Source organism: Neomonachus schauinslandi, chromosome 13 (assembly GCF_002201575.2).
Source record: "Neomonachus schauinslandi chromosome 13, ASM220157v2, whole genome shotgun sequence".
NCBI classification, from domain to species: Eukaryota; Metazoa; Chordata; class Mammalia; order Carnivora; family Phocidae; genus Neomonachus; species Neomonachus schauinslandi.
Window position 1 is genome coordinate 82,360,051 of NC_058415.1, and position 14,711 is coordinate 82,374,761.

The 14,711-nt window shown below is 45.1% G+C and overlaps 1 protein-coding gene across 1 annotated transcript in view; it reads right to left on the bottom strand.

The window, feature by feature from the left end:
* The window catches only part of DENND1A (DENN domain containing 1A), a 502,559-nt gene that overhangs the window by 178,663 nt on the left and 309,185 nt on the right, over nucleotides 1–14,711 (bottom strand). The gene's annotated exons all lie outside the window — the stretch shown is intronic.

The window sequence follows — 14,711 nt, forward strand, 5'->3', positions numbered from 1 at the left end:
TTATTCTACTGGCTGGTGATGGAGAGGGTAAGGGAGATGTGCTTACTGGGTCCACATGTCTGTGCACCGGGGAGGAAGGGATAGGTAAATACAGAGAAAGGAAAAGTCCACCATCTGGGAGCAACTCTCCATAGACTGTAGAAGTATGAGATTATGTGTAGCCTGAGTTTTTAATTTCTAATCATGCTATTCATTCACTACTGGAATCCACCTCCATTTTTCTCCTGCTCACCCACCACTCCCAATCTCATTCAACCCTCTTCTCTCAAATATCAAAGCTCATTCCCTTAGAGTCTAGAACTTCAGAACTGCTGTCTTTATCCCACTTGGCCTTGGTTCATTAGAAAGACCTTCCAGTTCCCAAACTGGAATATTTGTGGGTGTGAAGGACAACATAATATGCCAGGGCAAAAGACACACAGTGGGACATATGGCCACCTTACAAATGTAAGGGATCAATCTATTAGCTGCCCTCTGAGGCACAGCATATGACCATGCAGATGTGCACTGCCCAAGGACACCCAGCCAGCCAGCTGGGGCTGAAATCTGCTAAGCCACATGCCTAGGTCAGGGGTGGTGGTGGTGGGAGGAAGGAGATGCCTTTTCCTAATTCATCCAAGAGAACTGCATAGCCTAGTGTTGGGGCTGGACCATCTATGGCTGCTAAAGCCAGAGTCTGCTAACAACCTAGAAATGGACAATTATAATACAGAATATATAATAATATAATATAAACTAGAAGCCTACTGGTGTTTTATACTTTATCTCATTTAACTCTTACCAAACTCTGCAAAGTGCATGTTATTACCCTCATTGTATGAACCTGGAGAAAAAGGAGGCTCAGAGAGGTGAGGTAAGGGGCGGAGGTAATCGCATGGGCCGCCTCCACAGCTATGTTCCCATGGCACCACACCATCAGCCCCCCTGTCACAGGGCACCTCAGTGAGACCTCCACAGAGCCCTTGTCCCTGAGCCCCAGCACCCTTCTGCCTGCCTGCCTTCCTCTACTGGGGTGTGGGCTCCTTCAGGGGCTCATCCGTTTGGCTCACCACTGCATGATGACCAGCACCCAGAATGACTGGCACCTGGTAAGCACTTAGTAATACTGGCTGATGCTTATTCTCTCAAACAGCAGTCTCTAGGACAGAACACGGTACTTAAGTAAACATTTTAAGATTCCTCCCAGCAGGAGGGTGGAGCTGAGCTGGTTAGAAGCCTCCTAAGGTTGAAAATGGTCTCAGGTGGCAGCATCCTGGGTCCCTCCCACTGAACACACCTAGGAGCCTCAAACTCCTTTTGCTACTGAGTCTTCCAAGCCACCAGGGGCTAGCCCACAAACCTCTCAATCCACTCACCATTTCCTAAGTGTTCGCTATGGGCTGAGAACCGCAGAGAAGGGACAAAATTGCCTCCTTACAAGTTTATTCTGCCCTCCAAACCCCAACACTCACATTAATTGACTGCTTTGTTTACAGGGTAAAAAGCTATCAGCCAAGAGCCTTGAGAATAACACAAATCACTAGTGTTTCACAAAGCACAATCCCCACTTTTCAGATGAGAACATTAAGACTCATGGTGAACTGTCCAGGGCTCCTTTGCTGCCTCGTTTTTCAGTCCAGCAGATTAAACACCTAGCGGTGTGCTGGCCGGAAGTTACACAACAGCCTCTACAACGACCCTTTTCACTCCTCTCACCGGTCAGAGCCCACACAGATCCTTTTGGATTTGACAATTTAGCTGGAGACAAAGTATCACCATTCCTGCCCCAGGAATGAGAAACAGGCTCAGAGAGGTGAAGTGGCTTACCGCAGGTTATGCGGCTACTATTTGGCTACTTTTTCTGTAAAACTGGTAAGATAACTGTGATCACTGTCCTTACCCCCCTATGCACACAGTGCTAGGCACACAGGATAAACAGTAGCTATGATTATTACTCTTACAATCCACACATCAGCCCTGGCAAGTCTGAAAGCTGTAGTGCCAACTGCCTAAGGACGAAAACCTGCTGGTCCCTTCTCAGCAGCTAAGGGGCTGTCACCTCAAAAGCCGAGACACCAGAAACAGAACTGGAGAAGGGGCCGCAAGGAACTCCATAAGTCAGCAAGGGACTCCAGGCCCGGACGGTCACTGCACCCCAGAGTTGCCTATTCTGCCTCATCTGACCTTCTAAATGGCCCCAGACAGAAGGGGGCAGGGGGCTTGGCCACTGCAGAGAAGCTTCAGAGGCTGAAAGGCCCAGCAAGAGGGATGTTGATTCTGGACCAGAATCAGGCGTTGTTCCTGTATTCCCAGTGAGGCCCCGGCAGCACAGACCAGCCCTTGTGGGCTCTCCATGGCCTGGGCTGGAACAGGCTTTTGATTTCTTCCCACTCCTGGCTGGAGGGCTTGCCGGTTAAGCTGTGTGGAGTGTTTACTTTTTCAACAATGGCAGCAGGCTGAAGAAGAGGAAAAAACCTGGCCCTTTTTTCTGACTTAGCAGGCCAGGGTCCCCTTAGTAACCAAAATGCCCAAGCCCCAGGCTCCAGGCAGGAGCTGGGTCGGCAGAGCTTCCTCTTATAGGACAATGCTGCCCTCCCGGCAGCAAGGCCTCTTCCAAAGGGGCTGGCGTAGACTCAAGGGCCTTCCTGAAGCTCAGTGTTCCCAAGGAGAGAATCACAGGCCAGCTCGGCCGGATGGTGCCTTATCCCTGAAAGGCTCTAGGAAACAAGAGCAATGAAGAAAAAGGCCAACCGCTCTCCCCCACCTGCCCCCCACCAAACAAAAACCTAATCCCACAAAAACCTTCAAACTGGGGGGGGGGGGTGTCAGTGAGAAGTGCTGGTAGAGGAGGAAGCTGGACCATGACTGGCTGCCAGCTCATTTAATCCCAACCACGGTAAGAGAAGATAGGACCATCTCCATGGGAGGGATGAGAAAATGAGGCTTGGAGAGGTCAAAGAAAATGCCCCAAATCACACCACTAGTGAGCAGCAGAGCTGACTTCTGAACCCACTCTGACTCAAAAGCCTAACTATTTCTGAAGACAACCCAAATCCAACTGCTCAGACCTCAGAACAAGTACCTGTAGGGCATGAAGCTATAGGAACACTCCGGGGCCAGCTTTCTCTGACACAAAATAACACTCGCCTTTTATATCATAAAAATCACATACACCTGTTAAAAATAAAAAAAAGGGGGGGGTGTCTGGGTGGCTCAGTTGTTGAGCATCTGCCTTTGGCTCGGGTCATGGTCCTAGGGTCCTGGGATCGAGCCCCACGTCGGGCTCCCTGCTCGGCGGGGGGCCTGCTTCTCCCTCTCCTACTCCCCGCTTGTGATCCCCCTCTCACTGTCTCTGTCAAATAAATAAAATCTAAAAAAAAAAAGAAGGGGCGCCTGGGTGGCTCAGTCGTTGAGCATCTGCCTTCAGCTCAGGTCATGATCCCAGAGTCCTGGGATCGGACCCCGCATCGGGCTCCCTGCTCGGAGGGAGGCCTGCTTCTCCCTCTCCCACTCCCCCTGCTTGTGTTCCTGCTGTCGCTATCTCTCTGTCAAATAAATAAATAAAATCTTTAAAAAAAAAAAAAAGAAAAGAAAAAAAAGTTCAAAGAAGGAAATTATATTTACCCTCATCCCTCCGTTTGGAGATAATGTTTTGATGTCTCCTTCCATAACCCTTCACCCCGATCCCTCCTTTAAAAAATATAGTTAAAACAATTCTTAATATTTCTTTCTGATTTTCTCATTATTACAACATATGAATGCTCCATTTCATTAAAAACTTTATAAAGACCATTACTAATTGCCACAAAATGTTCCGTTTCACGGAAACAAAACACAACCAACCCCCTCCTGTTGGCTGTTATTTCCAGTTTTTCAGAAATTTTTATATATAATATTGTCGTGAAACTTGTAGGCATAAAGCCTTGTGCTTTAGGATGGATTCCTAGAAGTGGAATTTACTTTCCACTTCTTAAAAAGTGTCCCTCTCAAATTCGACTTTGAGGGAGATATCTTTACTTCCAATTATTTTAAAGTCATTTTATCCACAGCTTGTGTTTCCTACTCTAAGTGAAGAAAAATCAGCAAAGACGCGAGCAGATGTCAAAATAGTCCTCCAAAAACCCTACCCAATTAAAACACTTACTAGTACTGCAGCACACCGAGACAGCTCTCCGGTAGCTTGTCCCACCAACACATTCCCTCTCTTTTTAGTTACAACATATGCCAAAGCTCCTGCCAGCTGCAAACCCTCCCCCCACCAGACTCCACAGGCTTTTTCTCAGAATGAAAAAAAAAAAAAAAAATACTGACATGCACACCGACTTTCCAAATGGCATTTCTTGCACAGAGAAACACACAAAAATGGCATCTTCCCATAAATATTGTTAATCAGAAATGTCTTTCTCTTCATGCTTTGTCACAGACAGACTTAGCCTGACCCCAGCCTTTCAGGACAGGGAAGGAAACATCGTCGTTCGGGAGGCGGTCAGTGCAGCTGAGAGGTTACGGGCTCTAATACAGGCTTCACCTATGGATCGCACCTCTACCTTGAGGGCTGCCTTAAGGCAACTCACTCACCCCCCTAAATCCTCCAGGTCTTCATCTATGAAATGGGGATCAAGACAGTACCCCCTCAGAGAGTTGCTGTGAGGGTTAGATAAGCAAGCGTATGTAAAGGAGTCAGCCCGATTCCCAGGACACCTTAACAGGCATTCAACAAACAGTGGCTCTCTTGTCAGCCTGTCCCCTTTCCTTCAATAATTCCTAAGAACTCAGCTGAGCCTGGCCAACCTCACTTCAGAGGGTCTCAAGTTTGCCTTTCCCTGTGCTCCCCTGAGGTCATTCCCACAACCAGAATAACACACCAACCTAGAGTTATTTATAGAGGTATTCGGTTCCTCCCCTAGTCTGTGGGTTTCTTGGGGGTAAAAAGACCTATCTCTGTACTGTCAGTTCCTATCCCAACACCTGGCCCACAGTAGGCGATTCCTGAATGAATGAATGAATGAATGAATGAATGAGAGGCAGCAGAGCTGAGAGGTGAAGAGCACAGGATCTGGAGCCAGTCCGTGAGTTATAACACTCACCAGCTGTGCAAACTTGGGCATTTCATTCCATCTCTGTGCCCCAGTGTTGTCCTCTATACTCTGGGGATGACAACAGTCCCTCCTTCACAGGCTTGTGATGAGGATTAAATGGGTTAACATTTTTAAAGTAGTACAGTGGTGCCTGGCACATGAGAAGCTCAAGATAAGTGAGCTTGATTTTGTTAAATTTAGAAGAACAATCCTTTGAGGGTGGTGGGAATATTCTATATATTGTGGTGGCGGTGGTTTCATGAATGTATGAAACGATCACAATTCATTAAATTGTATGCTTTAAATGGATGGTTTGTACATAAACTGTATCCCAATGAAGTTGATAAACACATTAGTACTACGTCCAGAACATGGAATAAAATCACAATAGTTGGTAAAAAATCGATTTGCAACTGAGTTTGGCTCCCTGCTTCTTTCCTTTCTTTTATCTAGCCCAGGATTTTTTTTTTTTTTAACTTCGCTTTTCTGCTCATGCCTTCTTAGGATAAATATAAAAATCCAATGCCCCTAGAGATGCCCCTGATATACTTCCCTAAACAAAAGTGGAGTCTATTTGAGAATCACTCTACCTTTGGTGTTTCCCCTGTAAACCAAGACTTTCTTGAGCCTTACTTTCTAAAACTGGTCATATGAAAACAATGGGTTTCCTTCCCTAACATATAAAACAGGGACACTAGTTCAAACCACACCAATACCCCCCTCCCCACCCCGCCATGGGAGTGATCCTGCCTGTCCAGGGAGGGGACTGGGCAGCTAATGACAAAATGTAGGACTCAGAACCAGCCCACAAGGTGAAAAGCAAGGGTTTGCACTGGCAGTGTAATCTAGGGGATTCAAACAGCAGTCAGAAGCATGTGATGCTCCCCTGGCTGAGGAGGCTGGGAGCTAGATGTGGAGGAAAGCTGAAAGCTGGTCCTAGACCTTGAGGAGCAGAGGCCCAGCTCCACATTGGCTTCCTCAGCCGATCATTCGGCTCCCTACCTAGGATAGGGGTCAGTGAGGCAGCGTGCATGGAGTAAATGAGCCAGCATGCAGTACATCTTTTCTCTTGTCCTTCCAGAAGTACCATCATCAGGGCAGAGCTGGGGCATATTTGTCTCTCCCTTTCCAGTGCCCAGCACGGTGCCTGACATGGGGCAAATGCTTATTAACCAGAGAATGAATGGGATATCGTGGTTGGCTCCACTCTGTTGGGAGGCAGGCCCGGAAGCAGATGTCAGTGTAAGCCCAAATGGACAACAGAAGCCCAAAGTAAGCAAAATAGAGTTTGCTCAAGGAAGTGTAATGGGAATAAGAATAATGATTGCAATGATAATAATCACGTGAAATTATCATGATTAATTAGTGTAGAATTAATTCACAGTTGACACAGAAAGTAAGATAGGAATTAACACGGTGGTTAAAACTGTGAGCTCTGGAATGAGACAACCAGATTCAAGCCTTGCCTCTGTGACTGTGTAACCTCCAGCAAGCTCTTTACTTCTAAGCCTCAGTTTTCTTATCTATAAAACGGGGATAATACTACCTACTGCACTGCTGTGTTGTGAGGATTAAGTGACAGAATGTGTGGAAAGAATTTAACACGGTACCTGATTGCAGTAAGTGAGCAATAAAGGGAAGTGAGTTTCTATCCTTGCAACTTGAAAGTTATGCCACTAAAATGGATTGCAGTTCCAAGACTGTAAGAATTTAAGCTGATTTTCAGACCAAAGGTAGAAGCTGTTATGACTCCACTATGATGATTTCGTGCTATTAAAACTGAAACCACCAGCAATCTAGTGTTCTTTTCCCAGCTATGTCTCAGGGATAGGAGCACATTCTCTGGAGCCAGACTGCCCAAGTCTGAATTCCCAACTCTGCCAGTTACAAATGTGCTGCCTTGTGCAAACCCTTTAACCTCCTCGTGCCTCAGTTTCCTCATCTGTTCGATGAGATTAAAACAGTACTGACCCCCGGGATAATGGTTTTCTTTAGGTCAGAGGGCAAATGATTATAAGCAGACACAAGAGGTGCTTCTGGGGGACTGTTAATATTTTGTTTCTTGATCTGGTGGTGGTCACATGGATGACTAATCTTGCTGTGCACTTAAGATGAGTGTACTTCGCCCTAGAAATCTCATACTTCAACAGTAGGTATACAAACAGTAAAGAGCATGGACTTCACTGGATTGTTACGGTGATTAAATGAGTTAAAATATGTATAAGTACTTAGGACAACGTTTGCTATATAATAAACACTGGGTATTTATTACTATTATTATGAAAAACAACGTAAGAGTAATTATTTTGATAAAAAGGATTCACTCGGGAATGTATTTCACTGTCAGAAAATCTACCTGCAAAGGCAGACACCTCCAGGGTACATGTTATTTCTTCAATCTGTCCTGTTGCCTCTCCAGTGAAGGTCAAAACAGCAACATTACCCGGGTACCTTCTGAGAGACCCTTGCAGTCCTGTGTCAGCTAGGTTTGGGCGAGCAGCAGGACCAAGTAGAAGGAGCGTGAATCAGATGGACTGGGCTTTGGGTTTCATCTTCTTTAATTCTTACTCAGAGGACCCAGGGCAAGTTACTTAAATCTAGTTGAACCTCAGTTTCCTCGTCTACATAATGGGGCCATCGCCACTTACTACACACAGTGTTGTGAAGAGAGTACGTAATGAGAAAAAGAAGTAGAAATATTTACTGCACCTACGTGGCCATGTTCCCTCGCATCTGCCCAGGGCACTGGCCTTGACCACAGGCAGGCCTTCTCCCTGCTGGAGTGACCCCTGAGGCCTGAAAGGCTAGTCTCCTCTCCCGTGGCTGAGGCAGCACCTTTGAGACCAGCAACTAGATGATCAAGGAAAGGGGACAGGTCCAGACCGACTTCCAGCAAGGACACCTTGTTTCAAGAGGACGTAGCATGTTCCCAAATCAGAGCATTATCACACCCACAAAATGCTTTTCTTCGGCTCTAAGTAAATCTAGTCTCTGTCCCTCTGTGAGAGAGGCAAACTGATACGGCTCCCGAAATTAGGTCTCCCTTAAGTCTGACTCCTCAGCAGCTGCTTTAATTTTGAAAGATGGAGAATATGGCTCTTACATCTTCATAGTATGTTAATCCAAATTTTATGCTAAACGACTGCTGCTGGGTTCATGCAGTCCCCTCTTAGGCTAATTCTACTCCTGACAAGCCAAGCCACCGCAAGGGCCAGGGACGGGGGTACATGCTCTGCATCCATCATCTTACAGACTCTTACAACAACAACGTGATGGCTACTAGCCTGTGTGTTCCTCCCACACCCAACCTTTTACAAGTACCATATAATGTAATCCCCAAGACACTCCTGCGGAGAGAAGGAAATTGAAGATCAGGGAGGTAAAACAGCTTGTCCAAAGTCCTCTGGCTTAGAAACGGTGGAGCTACACACTGAAGCCAGTTGAACACCAAGACCCAATCACCCAATGCATCTTATTAATTGTTCTGACACGTTGTTTCAATCAACAAACATATTGAGCAACTGTAATTTAACAGATGTTTGTTAAACACATACCAAAAGAATGAAGCCCTTCAGTAGCTTGATGGTTGGCCCAGACCCCATTAAAATTCTCAGGGGAGAGGGTTTTCTACAGAACATCACACCCATTTGACGGATGAAGAAACTGAGGCTAAAGAGATTAAATAGTCTGCCCGTGTTCTTACAATCGGTGTCTGTCAGAGAAAGGATTTGAATCTGGGTTCCACGTGCCAATGTTCTTTCCACTATACGGCACATATAAAATGTGCTCAAATGCATGCGCATATATATGAGCACATAACAAAGAACAGCATGGGAGCTGGTGGCCTCCTAGGAAGAAAGGAAAGAGAAATAAGAGGAAAAGTGGAAAGGACAAGAAGAGGAAAGGCAAATCTTCAGGTATTCTAAACTCTATTCCCTCCTGAAATCTTGGATACATGCAGAGGGAAGAGTGACATTTTCTTTCCCTTCCTCGGGCCCCAGAGGTCACCAAGCTGCCAAGCAGTTGATAAACGTAGTGGTTTTTCTTTGGAGCCAGGAGTCACTGATTTGCTCCTTCCTGCTCCGCAAAATTAAAAATCTAAGCCCGACAGTTCAGAGGACCCCTGAAAACACCACTGGAATTTCCCAGTGTGCTTTAAACAGAAACAGAAGCTTGACAAGGGAGGGAAGTGGTGCAAGCTCCTCACAGGTCAGGCCAAATCCACTCCTCATAAGGTAATAAGCACTGACTCTCATTAACAAGTCCAGGGATTTTCAACCCAGGTCAGCAGAGTTATTTCTCCATTGGGCTATTTTTCCTTTCCTGACCGTCCATCTATTGGACATTCCTTCATTCATTCACCCATTCAGTCAGTCATGTGTCAGCCAGTCATTCACGCCAACTTTAAGCTAGGTTGTAACGACAGCCAGCCAGAGAATGAAACGTGATCTCTGAACTAAAGAAGCCCTTGTTCGGCCTCCTTACAGGGAGGGCATGGATAGGGAGCAGTGGGGTAAACTCTAACCAACCGGCCTAAGAAAAGGCACAGGAATGTACGGTGGAAGAGAACATCTCCATTTACACGGAACTTGCTCGATTCCCTCCACTGGATGATCCAGGGCTCAAGGTCAGAAAGTCCCAAGGCTGGTGTCCTGGCTCTTTCACTCACTAGGCCAGGTAGCTACAGGCAAGGCACTTAACCTTCTTGGGTGTCCGTTGCCTTCTCTGTGAGAAGCGAGACCTTCAGGACTGTCGAGAAGATGAAAGCTTAAGTAGGGCCTGTGTTTCCTGGAGGGCCAGCTACACGGCCAACTATACGGCCTCCTCGAGAGCCTCGTTCTGCCAGCTCTCCTGGCAGCTCGCTCTCCAAGTCCGCCCTTGTGCTGGTGGTGTTTTGCCTCAAACTGAGGCACGCTCCCCATGCTGGAGACTCTGCTTCCTCATGTGTGACAAACAAGAAGATGAGGAAGGTCTGTGGTAAAGCACAAAGGAGAGATGAAGCACTGGAGCACTTGGTGAGATATGAAGATGGCCCAGACCTAGGCCATCACGATTACCTCCATCCCACAAGGCCGTGTTCTTCTATAAAACCTTCCTGATTACTCCTGCCCCACGGCGAGTTGCCTTCTCAAAGTCCCAGGCGCCAAGCACAGTGGACCATATATGACTGGGCCCACAAAAAAAAAAAAAAAAACTTGTTTAGTTATGTTTCCAACTGTTTCATGTATCTCTGTCACTTTTCCTTTAAAATAACCGTTTTAACCTTACTATCTTTACAGATGTTGTAATAATACTACTGTTATCTATAAAGTACTGCAGGGTTTTTAAATACCAATATTTTAAAATACATTATTTCATCTGATCCTCAAAGCACCCTCACAGAACAGGCATTATTAATCCCATTTTCCAGAAGAGAAGACTGAAGTGCTTGCACCAGGTCCCCGTGTAATAACAGAGCTAGGACCTGAGCTTGGGACTGCCCGACCCTGAAGCCTGGTGGTCTCCCTCTCCTGTCTGTGCAGCCCCTCTACTTTCCCAGCTTAGCGAATATTAAGGACAGTGACTAGGTCACAGATTTATTTTGTAACCTCTGGATAGACGTATCAATGGCTAGACACAGAACAGCAAACAGACCCTAAACCTGGACCAGTACCATACTTTTCTTCTGAATACACTAAAACACTTCACACAATGAAATAACTCGGTCTGAATTCTGGTCCTGTAATTATTAGCTATGTGACTCTGGACAAGTTACTTAACCTCCCTGTGCCCAACTTTCATCATCTGTAAAACAGGGCCACCACGACTGGAGCGCAGGCTTGTTGTGAAAATTAAATAATGTGTGTGTGTAATGTGGCTGGCAGGATTTCAGAAACAGTATCCATCCAATTTGAAACGGTGAACCTTGAATTTAAGAGTTTCACTGGCGGTAGAAGGGGATGTCGATTCCCTAGTCCCAAAATGGTTTGGGGTCACCCTCCATAAAATAGGGCCTCATTTTTCCCACACAACTGCCAACTTGCCATCATTCATTCATCACTAGGCACAGAAAACCCGGACTCCCATCTCCACCTGCCTTTTATTTGAAATGTCAATTTTTAAAGAGTGGAGAGGTTGGAAACCCAATTTAACAAGCACGCTGAAACATTGTTTATTGCCCCCATAAACATGGCTTAGTGAGAATTACGGACTTAATCAGAGTGAACTTATCTCCCGGTGAAAAGGAACACTTTAAATTTCAGAAATGGCACCTTCACTGTGAAAATCTCTTAACTTTTCAAACAAACTACAGGGGGTCTTAAACATATGGGCAGTAAAGGGGCAGCCATTACTGTGATTTGTCTTGCCCAAGAGCCAAGGAGCCCTAAAGGTCCATAACAACTTTAAGATCTAGGAAAAGTGTTTGGAAAATCATATTCAGGAGACATGACTCTAAAAACACCCAAAAGGCCTGCCGAGTGGGAAGTAATATCTGTCCAGTGGCTTGGGGCAGCCCAAGAGAATGGGCCCTGGCGTCATCAGGACGGGCTATTTAATAAAGCAGCCACACCAAGAAAACACACCTTTCCTCCTCTGTGTAAGATGAAGCATTTAGCAATATGGAATATTTTGGTGACCTGCTTTTCAGAAAAGAGGTGTTACATAAATCACAAAGGCTGCTAAATGGTTTGTGTGAGTTTTTTTTTTTTTAAACTATTCCAGAGGATGAGGTTCTGTGAACCCCAACTTCCCAACTCGGAGCTTCATTAGGGCTGCTCTGATCATTCCAGGAAAGGTTTTCATAAAGACACCCCATTTTGCAGAGAATGTATCAGCCTGGCTGCCAGAGGCAGGAAAGGCAACAGATATAAAATTTTATTATTTCAATGCCCCAGTAGCAGCCAGGAGGACTTAATGAAATCGCCAAGATTTACAATCTGAAATAGCTATTGCACAGACAGATATGGTTAAGGGAGCTGCGCCCTCTGACCTTTCAACCCTTTGATCCTCACACAGCAGGTGGCCTGGAGCCCCCTCCTGGGCATCTTCCCTCTCTTCCGACACTGCCGAACCTTGATGTGCAATAAGCCTGACCCTACACAGGTGACTCTCACAGTGCTTATCACCAGCAGCTGCTGCTAATGGAACGGCCCAAATCACTTGGCCCCGAGATTCTAACTCCGAGATGGGCGAAGAGGCGTCTGCCGTGTACTGTCCAAATGGTGCCGAAATGATGCTCAATAATTCAGCCCCCAAGTCCAGTTGTTTGGCAATGTTTAACGATGTCATTACAAAAAAGCTGTCCTAGAAATGGAACTCTGTCTCCTCCGATTTATACTTTGAGTTGGGGGAAAAAAAAAAATCACCTTTTAAAAATAAATCACAAATCTCAGGGAAAAAAAAAAAATCAACCCCGAAGTCCCAAATGCATCTCTCAGAACTTCCCTAAAACCATGTGCAGCAAATTTATACCAATGAAAATCAAAACAATTTTTGGAAACCTAAAATTGACTGTTTTCAGTTCCATGAAATTTCATTTAAAAAGCCCCATATGCCAAAATGTCCAAATTCTCTTATTTTTAAAAATTGGGATGACTTCCAAACTCATAGCTATCTTTTTCTTCCTTTTTTTTTTTTCTTTTAAAGCTAGGGATGGGTAATGTGCATATGTACTTATCAAGCTTCATAATTTAACCCATTCGGTCAGTACAAAATATATGCAATAAAATGCTGAAGAGGCAGGATATAAATTTATTACCAGTAAATCATTCAAAATAATTGATGCCAAGGTTTAACATATATTATATTTGGTTAAAGACATGTCCAGAACCCTAGGCAGCCCCAGCCTGCAGCTCTTAGATTTTTGTCAGATATTTGGGTTTATGAAGGGAAGGATTTTAGGCAGGACACATAAACCACTCTGTGGGATACTGATAACTTCCAAACACAAAAGCAAACTTTAGTGCCACTGTTGATCAAACTTAGGAAAAGCCCTGAGCCAGTGCCTTTATTTCTAACAAACATAATATGGTGGCCCCACTCTACCTGCAAAGGCCAAAGCTCAGGTCATTAATGTCTGAATCCAAAGGCAAATAAAAAACTCACTTCTCTTGTAGCCTACATGGCATAGATCTTAAATACTCAACTTTAAATTCATTTTGAAATCAGCTGAGAATCAAACAATATGTAAAGAGAGGTTTACAGACTCCAATTTTAGTCACACTTTTCTCTATGGGTGTTTAAGTTTAGTACAGAAAGCAGTTTATGAAGAAATTAGTTTAGCAGGGGAAAAAAAAGGTACGTTACTACATCAGAGTTTCACCACTTTGTACAAAATTATTACTAAGCTATCTTCTTCAGAGACGCCCACTAGAAATACTTTATTAACAATAATCTCTACCACTGAGTGAGGGTCAACTAATGTGCGTGGAATTTTAGTCACATTATTTCTAACTGTCATCGTTTTAAGGCAGGTGCCCCATTTCACAGATGGTAAAGCACACGTGCACAGGAGTTCGGGGACTAGCCCACATCCCACGCAGACAAACGGTGGGGCTGGGATTCAAACTTCGGCTCACTGCCTGCCCTAAAAGCCCATGGTCCATCCATATCTTCCCCCCAAGAAGCTAAACAATAACATGCAATAATCTGTGCAGAACATACCAGATTGCAGCCTGCTTACACATTGCTGTGGCCCATTCAAAGGCCTTCCGAATCAATTATTTTAGGTCATTAAGAGGAAGTTTAATTTGGTTGACAAACACCCCTACTGTGGTGACCTCACCTATCAACAACAAATGTCTGATGGTCACAAACCCGGACCATGAGTCTGCGGAGCATGGTGTTAAACAAAACCACATGTGCCCGGATTCCAAGTAGGATCTGCCTAGGCCAAGGGTATGGCTCTTCAATCATCACACGGCTGGTCTCTGAGCTCCCACAACGGCCCCGCCCCTAATCACTTGCAAGGACTTTATGAAAAGAAGTCACCAGTCCCATGTGGCTGTGCTCGGTTAAAAGTGCCTTTGAGTTAATGTCAATTTAGAAAAAGTCACTCACTAAAAAATACAAAAGGAGGCTGAGAAAGAGGGGAAAGTCAATCTTAGGTAGATGCCTTTTAACTATATAATAGACGTATGTATAGTCGCTTCCACTGTGTCAGGTACCAATTCCCTCATTTACTCCTCATTAAAAACTCCTATGAAGTGGGGAATCTACCCATTTAAAAGCAAGGTGTCCGAGGCTCAAAGAGAAACCATAAAATCCTCTCTGCAAAATCCACACTCCCCTCACAGAGTGACAATTAGAAATAATATGGCTCAAGGGCCATGTATACTGGTAGACCTTCATTCAACGGTTGGTATCATTAAGTATTTCCAATAGGCATCTCTCTCTTTTTAAAAAAAGGATTTATTTATTTATTTTAGAGAGGGAGTGAGAGCATGTGAGCAGGGGGCAGGGAGGGGCAGAGGGAGAGAGAGAGAGAGAATCCTTTTTTTTTTTTTTTTAAAGATTTTATTTATTTATTTGAGAGAGAGAGAATGAGAGACAGAGAGCATGAGAGGGAGGAGGGTCAGAGGGAGAAGCAGACTCCCCGCGGAGCAGGGAGCCCGATGCGGGACTCGATCCCGGGACTCCAGGATCATGACCTGAGCCGAAGGCAGTCACTTAACT